We start from the raw sequence: 13,664 nt of genomic DNA, 5'->3' as shown, positions 1-13,664 counted from the left end.
GTTTTGTTCGAACGAGACGTGTGACGAGCAGTGATTCATTATTGCGATTTTTCTTTACGTTGAAAAAAGAGAAGATACGTGATTCAATTTAACGGTGGAGAAAAGTAAAAGTAGTACATCAAATGCGCACTTAAGGTACAACTTTTATTTCAAAATTCCATTAGAATCCGCTATAATTAGTTTTAAATTGACGTCTCGATTCGAGCGAAAACTGACGCAACAAGGCCTACCTATCTAACTACATCGATAACCAGATAAAGAATCGCACATAGAACCTCTAACTAGTTACGAAATAAAAATTCAAATTTCCTTTTATCTAATCCACCTACAATCAAAGGATAAACTTCTCCACTCCGCAATCCATCGACGAGTATCCCGGACCCATTCGGTGGATAACTCGTGTCTCTCCAATTAACACCGGGGGCCCCCGAGCATTATCTAGCAGCCGGGTTTGCAGCCGCGTCGTAAAGCGTTTCCTGGAACGTACTGCGTAGTAAATGAAGATAGGATCATCAGAGAAACGAGGTCGACGCGTGCAAAAAAAAAAAAAAAAAAAAAAAAAAAAATACACAGCGCATAATACACAGCGCGAGCAACAGCGAGGCTGAGCTCTCGAAACGATCGTCCAGCCGGTTAACGCGCCGTGCAATTTGCCCGATATTCGCGTAATTAGAGTGCAAATGGGGAGGGGAGGGGGGCTCGCTCGTTTTTCTCCCGTCGTCGTCCGTTTCCCCTTCGCCCCATTCTCGCCTCCGAGGAGATCCGGCTGAGGATGAGAGCCACTGGGCCGCTCATAGTTAAAATAGTGGGAGTGAACTGGGAGTAGTACGGTGCGGAGAGTAAGGAGCGGAGGGGGAGGAGGAGGAAGGAGGAGAGGGAACGGCCGGCTGAGACAATGGAGCATTAAAGCCACGGCGCGGTTTTCTAGACAGGAAATTACAGGGATCATGCGGAGATTGACAGAAAAACGGCCCTGGATTGCTCGTAGATAGCGAATCCCCACGATATAAACCCTCCCCCCGTCCTAGTTTCGAAGCGTAAGCGTCAAGAATCATCCCCTTCGATCTATCCTTTCCTCGAGATTTAATCTAGAATTTATACCTTTTATTTTACAAATTTATTCTTTTCGAACAAATTTTCGTTCGATCTGGATAAGGAATTATTTTCTTAAGGTTAAGATTGTTCCGAGAAGAGGTGGCGGAACGACACTTGGTAAATCATGCCACGTTTCTTTTGAATCAACAATCTTTTGTTCCCCTCCCGCTAATGGCGTGAGAAAGTTTCGTTAATTGAGATGGTGTGGTGATGATTGATTCAGCAATTTGTACGTTTTCGAGCTATTGTCTTATTTTTTTTTTTTATACATACATACAGGTTGCAATATGAATTTCCTTGCGTTTACGAAGTTTACTTGTACAATTTGACGGATTTTCTTAAATAGCGATTATTATTATTATTAAAGAATATCGAGGAAACGAATAATGGGACGGTTAAAAGTAAGTCGAGGAGCAGCCTCTCCTCAGGAAAACGAAGGGGAAGGATAATCGAGCGATCCTTGAACAGGTGCTCGGGCTATTTCTAGACCAGGAACCGTGCAGGTAAAGCGGGAGGAAGTTCGATAAGTAAATCCTCCTCCTCGTGGAGGTAGGGTCGTTCAAGGTCACAGGCAATCCGAACATGCCGACTGCCGGCGTGCCGTGTAGAATTCGTGCCGAGGCCTGGCAGTGATGTAGTTTCATCCTTCACGTGGCTCGTGCTCGTCCACTCTCGTCCACGATCTCATCCTTTAATCCGAGATCCTATTCTTATACCGATATAACCTCCGACATTATCAACCGTGCACCTCGCACCTCCGAGACGAAAACGTTCTCGCAACGCTTTGCACCAAATCTAAATCATCGCGGTGATTCAACGACGCGTCACGCGTTGATACGAGAGGAAACTGGCGGTCGAGATAATTGATTCTTTTTTTGCTTTTTGTCCGAGAGACAGTTATCCGTGGGAAAGCTAATGGAGCTCGTTCTTGGAATATCGGAATTATTACGTCGAAATGAGTTTTAGATGGGTTTTACCTAGAAACTTCGCTATTGAACTTTTCCCCCCTTTCGAAAAGGATACTTTTGTCGCTAATAAATGTGATTGGATGTTCGCGAATAATCCTTCCTCGAAATTGTCCAAGGGACGTTAAAGTACAAAAGGATAATTCTCTGATTCCACGCTTAATCCTCGATACGAGATATCCAGATCCAGAGAGTTATTTACCCGGGGAGATTGGACGGTTACCTGTCGGGTATTCCTTGAGGAATCTTAAGGCTCGAACCATCTTACACGGGACGTCGATGACGTACGGCGTCGTGGCTATCCATTACCAGGGGGACGATAAATTCACCCTCGGCGGGGTTGGCCGGGTGAACCTGGGGAGCGCCGTGTCGTACTCTCCTCGACTCGGCCGGGTGGTGGGTCTCTCGGCTAATAAAGAATGCCAAGTGCAATCCCCGAAGGTGGGAGAGGAGGACGGATCCCCGAGTACTGGAAGTGAGGGGGAGGGGGAGGATCAAGCTGGATATTGGCAACATTAAGTATAAATGCAACCTACCGAGATTTATGTTCACTGTGGGAGAGAGAGAGGAGAGGGAACGGCGGCGAGAAGAGGAGGGAAGGGTACGAGAGGGAGCGGAAGGGATGAGGTCGCCGCGAGGCGTAGCAGGGACCACACGGAGAGCCGGGCCTGCTCGTGGCTCGTGGGGGGCCCTTCCTTCCACTTTCCTCTCTTGCTTCACCTACTCTCTTTCTTACCCCTTTTTCTCTTCTTTCTCCTTTTTTTTCTTTTGACCTGGAACAGAAATTTCCTCCGGTAACGACGGTTGGGTATGCGGAATCGGTGTCGCGGATCCAAAGGAAAAGTGTCTTCTTTCCATCCCCCGTGTTTTTTGGAAAATTACGTTATTCGTGCAGTGAAGACGTGCAAACTCGATGGAATATCTCTAAAGTAACAAATAAACGAAGTACGAGATGTTGATCGGAATAATCTTTCATTCCTTGATCGATCGAAACGTAAAATCGATATTTAACGTCGTTTAAAATAGTTTCGATCGAGGTAATCGAATTTTGGATAAATTTACGGATATATGCCGGATTGAGGCAGGCCAATCGACGAAGGCCGCTCCGGATTCCTCTCGAAAGTATCGAGGGGATGGTAGTAGGGATAATTACTCGATCGTGGCGGGTATATAAACGTTGCCTCGAAAATTTGTTGCGAGATATCGTGCCTCGCCCCTTCCCTTAATCCGCTTGTTGTTAATGAACCCTATACTTCCGGTGTGAATAATCTCACCTGAGAGGAGAATGAGGAGAGAAGGCTTGGAGAAATTCGATCTTAACAGGCGAAATGGTTCTATCGTGATCGATTAGAAAGAAAATTATCAGCGATTATTGTCGGTTATCGATCAAGTAATAATATTCGAATAAATTGTTCGAGAGCGAGAATTTTTTAAATTACCTTTCAAACGGATAGATTGTAATGTAATTATTGGATAGCTATGTTTTGCAATTCGAAACACTTCCGTATTCTAATGTAGCTAGATAAATGTAGCTTGAAATATGATAATGAGATAATAATAAGAGAAACTGTTCGGTTAGGCACAAATTTATCACTTTATTATGCGCGTGACTTTAAAAAGTATACATCAATTATAACCATAATTTGAAAATTAAGATATCACGTATAAGCACGTCCATTTATTGATTTTTCCTCTCCACTCGTTCAAGTATGTAAATTTATTTCTTCGAGTGAATCATTTATCATTCTATACACACGATCATCTTGACAATCACGCATCGAGCTATTTAGAAATCGATATGTTCATCGTTTGAAAAAATATTCAAACTTCGCAAACTTCGCCTTATCAACCGTAAAAAAAAAAAAAACTTGAATGGGATTATAAAATGCAACACGAGTTCAACTCTTCTGCGGAATGTAAATTCTTCGTAAAATCGAACGAACGTTAGAGTACTTCTCTCGAGTTAATGTAACTGGTACACCTACGGTTTCTCACCTCTTATAATAATAAATTCCAAACGACTCGCCATAAAATCTATTCCGCAACAGATCGATTCGAGATCTGTTCCCGATTTTCCCCTTCCCGAGATTCAAAAATCACCAACCAATCGAAGACACGCTAAATTGGCCGTGGAAAAACCGTAGGAATACCCTCTTCTGTCGGGCTACCGTAGAAAAGATAACCTGTGCATACGCAACGCAACAGTTACGCAACAGTTGCAGATATCAGTATCAGCGACAGAAATCGTTAAACGAACCGGTTCTCCTCGAGCTATTCGACATTCTCTCTCCCCGATAAATTAACAAACCATCCTCGGACGGAAAGCGTGCGGCAACCCGAGTATTCGCGCGAGACAAATTCCTCGACAACTTCTTTCCTGCGGCTTTTCGTCATTTCTCCAAATCGATGGAAAAAAGAAGACCAAGAGAAATCTCTCTCTCTCCCCCTAAAAATCGAAATCCCGTGTTCCCGAGCATCCAAGATGAAGACGTTTAATAGGTCTATCAACGATCGAGATACCACTCCCTGCGGAAGCGTTTCGATTCAACCTCTCCGCTAGAGAGCTTTACCCTGCCCTCGAGCGAGCTCGAGCCGCGAGGAAAACATTTCTCATCCCAGCACCAGTGGCTACGAGATACCTTCCTTTTTCTCCTTCTCCCCCTTCCTCCTCCTCCTCCTCCTCCTCCTAATGCTGCCCACCTCGGCATCGTTTTTCCTTCAACCGAGGCAACGGCTATCTAACTCCAGCCCAGGCTACTTAACAACGACCGTTTTAGCGTGTAGCTACGCGAGCCCGCATACCGGGGGCCGTATCAATTAGATTAGAGGATTTATTCGCGGTTTATACAAAGTTCTGGTATCGGCTTTTTCAAGTGCCCTCTTCCTCTTCTCACTGCGTGTAAAACCGAACTCGGTTTTACGTGCCGGTATCTTATTAGGGAAAGGGCGCGCCACCCTGTTGCGTACGAGAAGGAGGGGCTACGAAACGTGGAAGCAGCGGTGGAAGGATGGTATGCAATCATGTCATTACCGGTTGATGAGGGGAAGAGGAACTCTCCCTGCTGCGCTAGGGTTAGTTATTTATATGGGACAGTGGCGGCGGCCGCTCTTGGACGATGTCTCCTGGACGGGGTGGGTTCTTTATGCTCGACGGGAGGAGGCATCCTGGTTAACGAGGATCGATCTCGGTTATTGGGATTAAGTAAGCGTGTTCCTTCTTTCTCTCCTTTATCATATCGATGGTTGAAGGCGGTTGGAGATGAGTTTGGCTCGTTTGAGGAGGAAAGGTGGTCGGGTAATTGGATGTAATTGTGCACAATTGCGAAAAACGGTGGATAAATAGAAAGATGATTAAAATATCTGGCTTTTTCGAAAGCCAGAAATGCGTTGAAATAGTTTAAATTCTGTGCCTTTTAAAATCTTTTTCTTGAAGATTAGAAACTGGAACTGGAAACGGGTTTAATTTATTTATTTATTTGTTGTAATAACTAGATCTAGAAACGGGTTTATTTGTTGTAATTTCTGAAGAAGAATGTGAAGAAAACTTCACACTCTGGATAAGGATATTTTTATTCGAGGACACACCATAGCGCTTTGCACATCGGGATCCGTTATTAATCGATTCCTCCTACAAAGTCGTAAGACCATGACGAACTTTAAGAAGTTTCGATCGTTATCTTGTTCCGCGTGTCGCAACAGGTTCTCCTTTCTGGAACGAACAACCTTTCCTATTTATTTATCTGAAACAAAACTCGTGGATGTGCTGGACAGGAAAGGATTTTCCCTCGATGCTCGTAAATTACTTTTGTCCCTCCGCAAAACGATTTCTCGCCGCTGTGTTTTCCTTTTCCTGAAATGAAAACAAAAAAAAAAAAAAGAAATTAATAACAAAAATTTTTTTACGAAACGAGGAAGTCAAACCAACAGATATTCTCAATCTCGGCTTATCGTCAACGAATAATCATTTCCAGCTCGAGGATCTCGAGAAACATACAGCGAATATCGAACCGATTAAGAGGCGCCGTTCCTGCGCTTATTTACGAGCCGAAAGAATCTTCATAAATTCCGTCGGTTTCGCGATTAACGAATGCGAGGAGAAATGGTCGGAACGAAACTAAAAAGACTTGGAAAGACCAAACATTTTACAACTTCGTAAACTGGAGCCTGCCTAATTTCCTCTAGTTAGATTCAATAAAAAATAATTTCGAAAAACCCAACGTTTTCCCCGGCGATGTTCAATAAAAATCCCGATTCTTATTGCTGTAATTAATTGATCAACAAGGAGGTGATCAGCTCGGAGGAGGAAACGATTCGTTATTGGTCGTCCTCAACTTCCTCCATATAATTGAATTAATAGAATCGAGACACACGAAGGTGGAATTCAGCGTTGGGGAGACGACAAATTAACCGGTGTAAATGCAGAACAAGCTTCCGATACGCGGATGAAGAAGCGCCAACACTCGCCCTCCGACAAGGGGGAAATATTATGGCCGGCCGTTGGACCCTGTTCGAGAGATGGCTGGCATCTGTTAAACGAATCGTTGCTCGACTCACTGACAGGGCTAATCTTCTAGGTGTTGCTCGTTCCTTTTCTTTTTTTTGCTTCTTATATAAAAGTACGTGTGCGATCATCGAACGAGGAGGAGACGAAGATTATCGAAGTTATTTTTTGAGAAATCTCGTTTCATTTCTTGCTTGATAGATCCATGGAATGGAAGATCGAAGTCGCAGGTGGTTAGGGCACGTGGCTCTCCTCGAGAAAGGAATATCAGGGGGCGCTATTCGACGCTGGGCGACGCGCCCGCTCGAGCGTGAGATGCTTGCTGTTGTTGCGGAACCACACGCGTGCAACGCACGCACGCGTAAGCGCGAAGGCAGACAGATAGGGATACGGCAGGAAATGATTTGTGTTGTATCTCCTCGTCCGGCCGAACAATACCGCCATGACTCATCCTCTGTGAGCCGATGCCACGAAATCGACTCTAAAATAAATCCACGCCTCCGGTGCGCGCGTGATTTACAACGAGCGCAACGTTAAAGGTTTGATAAGAAATGAAATTTCGCCTCTCTTTTGCAGAAATTTTTTAACCACGTTTGGGGAATGAAATCCCGCCTCGTATGAAGACGCAATTTTTGTTAAAGATTGAAACGAGATACAAGAGTCGTTATAACAAGAAAGTTTCCGATGGGTTTATCTATTGTCGATCCGACAAAAAGTAGCGAATTGAATGGCGAAGAATCGAAACTACTCTCACACCAAAGTATAATTACGCTTTATTAAGTCGTCTTGCGATTCGTCATCTTGTGATGCGATCTCCATAATTTCCCATTTTCTGGAAAAGGAATCCAGCAACGCCCCGAGAACATTTCCAAGACGCGTGTCACCCTCTTTTTGAAAAAAAGAAACAACGGGCAACACGACTAAGAAGAAGAAGAAGAAGAAACGAAAGGAAGAAAAAAAAAGGTGGAAAGAAGTAGCTCGAGAGGAGACGTTTCTACGAAACGTCGGTAGTACGTAATACCGAGGGTAATTACGCCGGCTAATGGGGATTATGGCCGCTCGTGGAGGAATCGAAGGGTAGCCGTGGATGATGATCGATACCATTGGTATCATCGCCGAGAGAGAGAGTAATTATGGGCGAGGTTTGAACTCGAGCAGCGACCGATTCGAGCGGCGCGAGGGCCAGAAGGAGCAAAGAGCAAAATAAAGGGTTCCTGCGGTCGGAGGCGCGTTGTTGCGGTTGAAGCAACTGTAACACGTCACGTCGAGGATCCAGCCACTTCTTAACTACCCACCACCACGGACAGCCGGGTAGGTAGCACGCATTTATAATGTAGTGCGGCGTGGACGAACAGGCGGAGTCAATTATCGTTGTGGACGCGACCGCAGAGATCGTATCGCGGATATCGATCCGATTTTCTCAACGATTTTTCGACATTCGTTCGGAAACGGCTTCGTCCGATTCGAGAATTTGGAGATTCGAATTGATTTTGGAAAGTTTAAGCGTTGTTTCCAAGAGTGTTTAGGTTAATTTCGAATTTTAAATTAATCTAACAAGAAAAAAATACGTGGATTACTTTTGATACTTGATGAAACAACGAGTTCGATTATCTCTTCGAAGAGCGGCAAAAAGTCGAGCAATCTGTTGTTGGCGCGATCACGAAGCGTTTTTCCAAGAATCATTTCTAACAAATTGGATATTTAAAGTGCAATCCGACCTTGGTGATCGAATCCGAATCGAAACTCGACCTGGATTTTTCTGTCCTCCGTGCTATCCTTGATGGAATCGAGAGAAAACGAGCGAGATTTCTAATTACTTTGGTTCTTATTCGAGCAATTTCGAGTAACGAGAACAGCTCGACGGTTGTCAATCGTACGCGTCGAAAATACTTACGATGAGAATGTGGAAACAATCCTTAGATAACTTTACGACTTATTGAGATTGCATACAAATCGAAGAATAAATAATACGTCCCAGATTCGCCGATCGATGCTTATATCCTGAAACGATATCGTCTATTAAGATCACGCGCCACGATAGCTAATCCCTGCTATTAGTTCATCGGTTCTGGCTTGGATGCTGTCCATATAGATGGGCTAAAAAAACGAGGACAAACGTTCGAGTAATTTTCTTAGGCTATAAATTTACCGGGAATCTTAGACAGCCTTGTTCTATGTTTATTGTTATTGAACGTAGTATCAATAACGATAAAATACAAATGAGTGGTAGCGTTCGTTTAACTTTTTGTCTCACGAGCTTGTCTCTCTCTTTCTAAAGCAAAAAATTGTATTCGTTCTTTCTTCAAATGAAATTGCAATAGGTATCTACGAAAGTTATTAAAATGAAAATCGCATATTCGATCGCGGATTATTGCATTAATCTTTTATTTCGAAAATTGTGGAAAAAGTTATCGAATCGAATTTCTTCCAATTCCTTCGAAAAATAAAAAAATAATCGTTGGATCGCGCAAATGGAGCGAGAACCTTCTGCTGCCATCTATGTCTCGAAACATGGGTGTCTTTTGTCGCGGTGAGCCTCGGTGGGTAAGAACGAAATCGAAGATTGTACCGGAAGTTCATCTTCGAGATCAAATCAATTCCAATGATATATATCTCTTAAACACATCATCGAGTAAAATCCCACGAGACGAAGAGAAAAAGATAAATAATACTTGCAACGAGTAAATTTTTAAGAAGGATTAAATCGAAATCGTTCTTTCGGGCAATAACGTGCTCGAATCGCGATCACTCGTTGTTTAACCTTCTACGTTGCATGGTGTTTCAATGGTAAACGATCCTGTCCTTTCACTGATCGCTTAGAAAGTTATGCGTAAACTGGGAAAGAATGTGGTATTAGATGTATAGATATGCAACGCGGGTGCGCGTTGGATGTTGGATAAATATTGCCAATCAGAATGGGTAGGCAACAAGTATCTGGGTTGTGGGCAATGGTTACACGGCTAAAAGGTGAAGCAGATTTAGATATGGCGCGGTGTCGATGATTTAGAGTAGGCCTGTTACGATATTTCGGTTATTTATTATACGATATTAATATCGATATACGACACACTGGATAGACCGTATCTAGATAGTGTAGCATTGTAAAGTTATTGTAGTGTTAAATCGCACAAGAGTGGCATAATTAGATACGTTGTAAAGCTGTGGAATCAGTTTCCGTCGTTTCACGATCTACACGTGTCTCAAAGGGCAGGAAATCGAGCGGCTGGGTTATCTTTCCATTTATTACAACGAACAGCGCTATATTTCACGCGTGCTTTTCCTCTTGTTTTATTCTAATATTTTATTTCCTCTCTCGATATCTTAATCATTCGTATTCCAGCTACTTGCTTGCTTTTCCAACCATGCCCTCATTCTCCAATATCTGCCTTCTCTTTAGAAACGTTCAATTTAGTAATTTTCAAACGTATCGTTTACAATTTCATCGAAATGGCATTTGCGAAAATTGTTCCAATTACAACAATAATACACGAAACAGTACCATCAAATTCCTAACTACCATTTAACGACTCGTTAATAAGAATAATTCCAACAAATCGCATCTAACGGTGTGTCCCAGACGCGTGAACCCACGATCCAGAGATTGCTCGCATATTCTTGCCCTCGATCGTCGCGTTTCCTTCGAACACGCGGCCTCGTGTTCGTGTCAACGTCGTGGCGCACGTGGGCGGCTCGATATGAGAGATCGCCTCGTTACGTTACCACCGTACAACCCGCTTCCAGAGCACAGTATGGAACAGGTTACAGCTTATATATATATATATACGTTTCTGCGCGTGTTCTAAAATATTGCGTTTCCTGGTCAACTAGTTGGGTGTTCAGAGATATCGGGTCGCAGGAAAGTCGACGGCCGGGTAATTAAAATTGCCTTTTCCCGAGGGGGGGAGTGAGTATTTCAAAGGCCTGGATTTAAACCGATCGTATTTTACAGCCGATAGCTTTCCGCGTGTCAAAGATCGAGTATGTTCGGCAAGAAGCGCTCCATCATTCGAAGGCGATTGCCTCGGCTATGAAACGCCACGAATGTGCGTTGCCAATCTAAAGCTGGCTCGACAGTCAAGGCCCCCGATTAATAAGAACGTTAACAACAATAACGTTGACGCACGAGACCCAGCGTGACGAGGTGGGTTAATTACCGCAAGATCACCCTTCAAAGAGATTTCCACCCCTGTCGGTTAACCGTAGAGAGAGGGAGAGGGGGGCAAATTCCACGCTCCACTCGAAATCGCGATTCGTGGATGCAGGTCGATTAATAACGTTTCTCTAACCCAACCCTTGGCCACGTATATGACGAATAGGGCACGTTATCCACGCGAGTCCGTGGCTGGGTTCCGGGCTAAGGGTTCACCCCTGCCTCTGTCACTCCGCGTCCCTCCACGCCTCCTCTTCCTCCCTCCTCCTCGAGCCTCCTCTCCTCGGAGCAGAGGGGTTGAAGGGGGTGGCAGATTGATCCGTCACGGAGCGCGAGCACAATCACCCCCATTAGACATTATGTGCCTCCCGGCCACACATACCCGCACGCACTTAACGTAGGTGTGCGTTACCCAAATGCATCCACTCTCCATGTACGTGGGACCCTGAGCTATGATACAGGCGCTGATCTACCGGTGGCGAGCCAAGCTGTATCCAACAAATATCCGAATTTGCGCCTCTGCCCCCCCCTCGTTCCGTCTTTGACCAGCTCCTCTCCGCTTGGTCGCGGTTCTTCGATACTTTTCGACGAGGATAGGAGCGCGAACGAAAGGATCTACTGAATAGAATATGTTATTGCCTTTCAAGAGAAAGGATATCAAATTATGACTTCGATTAATTTCGATATATACATCGTGAAACTTGTATAAATAAAGAGACTCTTAATAACCCGCGAAAGAGTTCCAAGACGATCCCAATCGTTCGTCCTCTCTGAGAGGAGAAGATTGGGTTACAGGAAAACTCCTCAAGAAAAAGATATCATTGGAGGTCGTTCATCCTCCCTTCGATGGGCTCCATCCAGATCCTCCTCCTCGTCGTTGCATCCCGGATTAGGTGGAGATAAATCCCGAAATTCCAAATCGTTGGATACCAAGACCGACGACGATTTTCACGAATGAGAGGGGGGGAGAGAGAGCGGCGACACGGAGCGGTGCTCACCATTTGCCGCGCGAGGCGAAGCCACCCACGTAGCCCGACGCTCGTTTGTCATCCGACAAATAGCCTTTCTGCCGGCCGTGTTACACGAGAAGAGTCAAGTACGTGTGTCGACACAACGGGCCCGCACGCGCACGCGTCTCGGGAGGAGAAGGATTCGCGCTCGTAAGATTATTATTATCTTAACGGGGAGGGCCGGCGCGGCGATATTTCTCGCGTCGAAGAACAGAAATACCTACCTTTCTTTCCTACCCATTAATTCTGCCGCGGCTTTCGAAGATCGAGCGTCGAAATCCTTGATTCCCGAGATTCAGAAGAGTCGCGATGATTTTTTATTTTCGCTGTCTGAGAAACTGGGAATGGTACTTTTTCAATCGAATATTAACTAACGAAAACTCGGCTAACTTTATTCCTAGCTACTTTCATCCACAATTCGGAGACGCGAGTGAGTATAGATAAGAATAAAAATTGGCGAGAGTGTTCTAGGAAACGGGGTGAAAAGTGGGCTGTTTCGCTGTTCGTTTTCGCGAGCGGGGATCCTTCGTCGACGTACTAACGCGGCAACATCTGGCGACGAAGGCGGCACTAGGATGTCCAGGAAGGGGAGAGGGAGAAAAAGACGAGGGCGAAGCACGTGGTAAGCGATACGTGAATTCGCTGATGGATTAGACGCTATTCGAGGAATGCTCCCGAGAAATGTGAGTCACCAGCCTCCCGGCTGATCGATGTTATTTCGTTCGACCAGCCTTCCCTGCCTGCTAATTATTCGTCCCTGCAACGCGAGAATCCTCGGATTCCCGCGAAATAACAAGCGCAATTTACGAAATTGTATTCCCGAGAACGAAACGAGAGTGGTATAAAATCGTTTCTTGGTAAAATTAACGAAAGTTTTAGAGCCGTTGGTGGATCAGAAGTTGGTGGATTTGCCGCAATTACACCATTGCGGTTAATGGCGGCGGTGATGTTGGATTTAATTGGAGCGATTAAATTTGGCAATATAACGTATACAAATGTATAATGCGCGTGACGTAACGTGTTTCATTTGTTCGGGATTAAAAAAAATCACTCTCAGAATTAAAGAGTCGCAATCGACGATCATATTTCATCAAAAGAAAAGGATAGAATAGTCGATCAAACAATTCGATGGAATCCCTTCAAATTTTCCTCGCCCTCCAAGGTTCGCATAATCGTGAGGATGGAAGGAGCAAGGGATGAGCGTGACAGAGCGAGCACGAGGTGAGATGAATAAATAAGAGGGTTTTGAAAGGCGGTCGCCCAAGAGGTTATTACGTGGCGTCACGCGATGATGTATCCGCGCTGGTTCAGATTGTCTCCGCGAGATGGGACCACCGACCGTGAAATATGCGCCAACCCCCTGGTTAAACCCTCTGGAGGCACGCCACCCACCCTTATTCACCGCCGCCGCATCACCACCTTTCCAGCCAGAAAGAGATCCGACGATCCCCTTGCCCTCGATTCGAGTATCAATCTTGGAGGGGTGTCCCGATCGTAATTAATGTGTTTGGTCGATTTGCAAACAATCCTTGACAGTGACGTTCGATAAAGTCCCTTTTTTGAACGAGAGAAACTTTCTTTCCAATTGCTCCATTGAAAAGGAAATTGATGAAATTCAGACTCGAGTGAGGAAAAGTTTCCTTAATCCCAATGATTGTAATGCTCTCGCGGCGAAAAAAAAAGTATATAATAATAGAAACATCCACCGTAGAGTTAGGAGTCGAGGATAAATCCCGGAGATCCGTTGTATTAAGCATGAATAGCATTACAGTAATGGGTGGAAGAAGGGTTATGCCACATATACGCGTCCAAGGGGGATCCACTCGAGTGGTTTGTGGTGGGTGGAAAGCTCATGAAGTTCGCCCTAAGTGCACAGGCACGTGGGGAGGGAGGGAGGGAATGAGAAGGACGGGGAGAGAGAGAGAGAGAGAGAGAGAAAAGCG

General features: G+C 44.9%; 1 protein-coding gene and 1 long non-coding RNA gene across 10 annotated transcripts in view; one reads left to right on the top strand and one right to left on the bottom strand.

The window, feature by feature from the left end:
- The window catches only part of LOC108003468 (paired box protein Pax-5), a 139,122-nt gene that overhangs the window by 82,825 nt on the left and 42,633 nt on the right, over positions 1–13,664 (top strand). The gene's annotated exons all lie outside the window — the stretch shown is intronic.
- The window catches only part of LOC133665958 (uncharacterized), a 48,558-nt gene continuing 40,459 nt past the window's right edge, over positions 5,566–13,664 (bottom strand). Inside the window, exon 3 of the long non-coding RNA XR_009829446.1 lies at positions 5,566–5,910. This is a non-coding gene — a long non-coding RNA (uncharacterized LOC133665958). The remainder of the gene's footprint in view (positions 5,911–13,664) is intronic.

The sequence above is a fragment of the Apis cerana genome, linkage group LG4, assembly GCF_029169275.1.
Source record: "Apis cerana isolate GH-2021 linkage group LG4, AcerK_1.0, whole genome shotgun sequence".
Taxonomy (NCBI): Eukaryota; Metazoa; Arthropoda; class Insecta; order Hymenoptera; family Apidae; genus Apis; species Apis cerana.
Note: the sequence above shows the minus strand (reverse complement) of the source record. Positions and strands in the feature narration are given on the sequence as shown.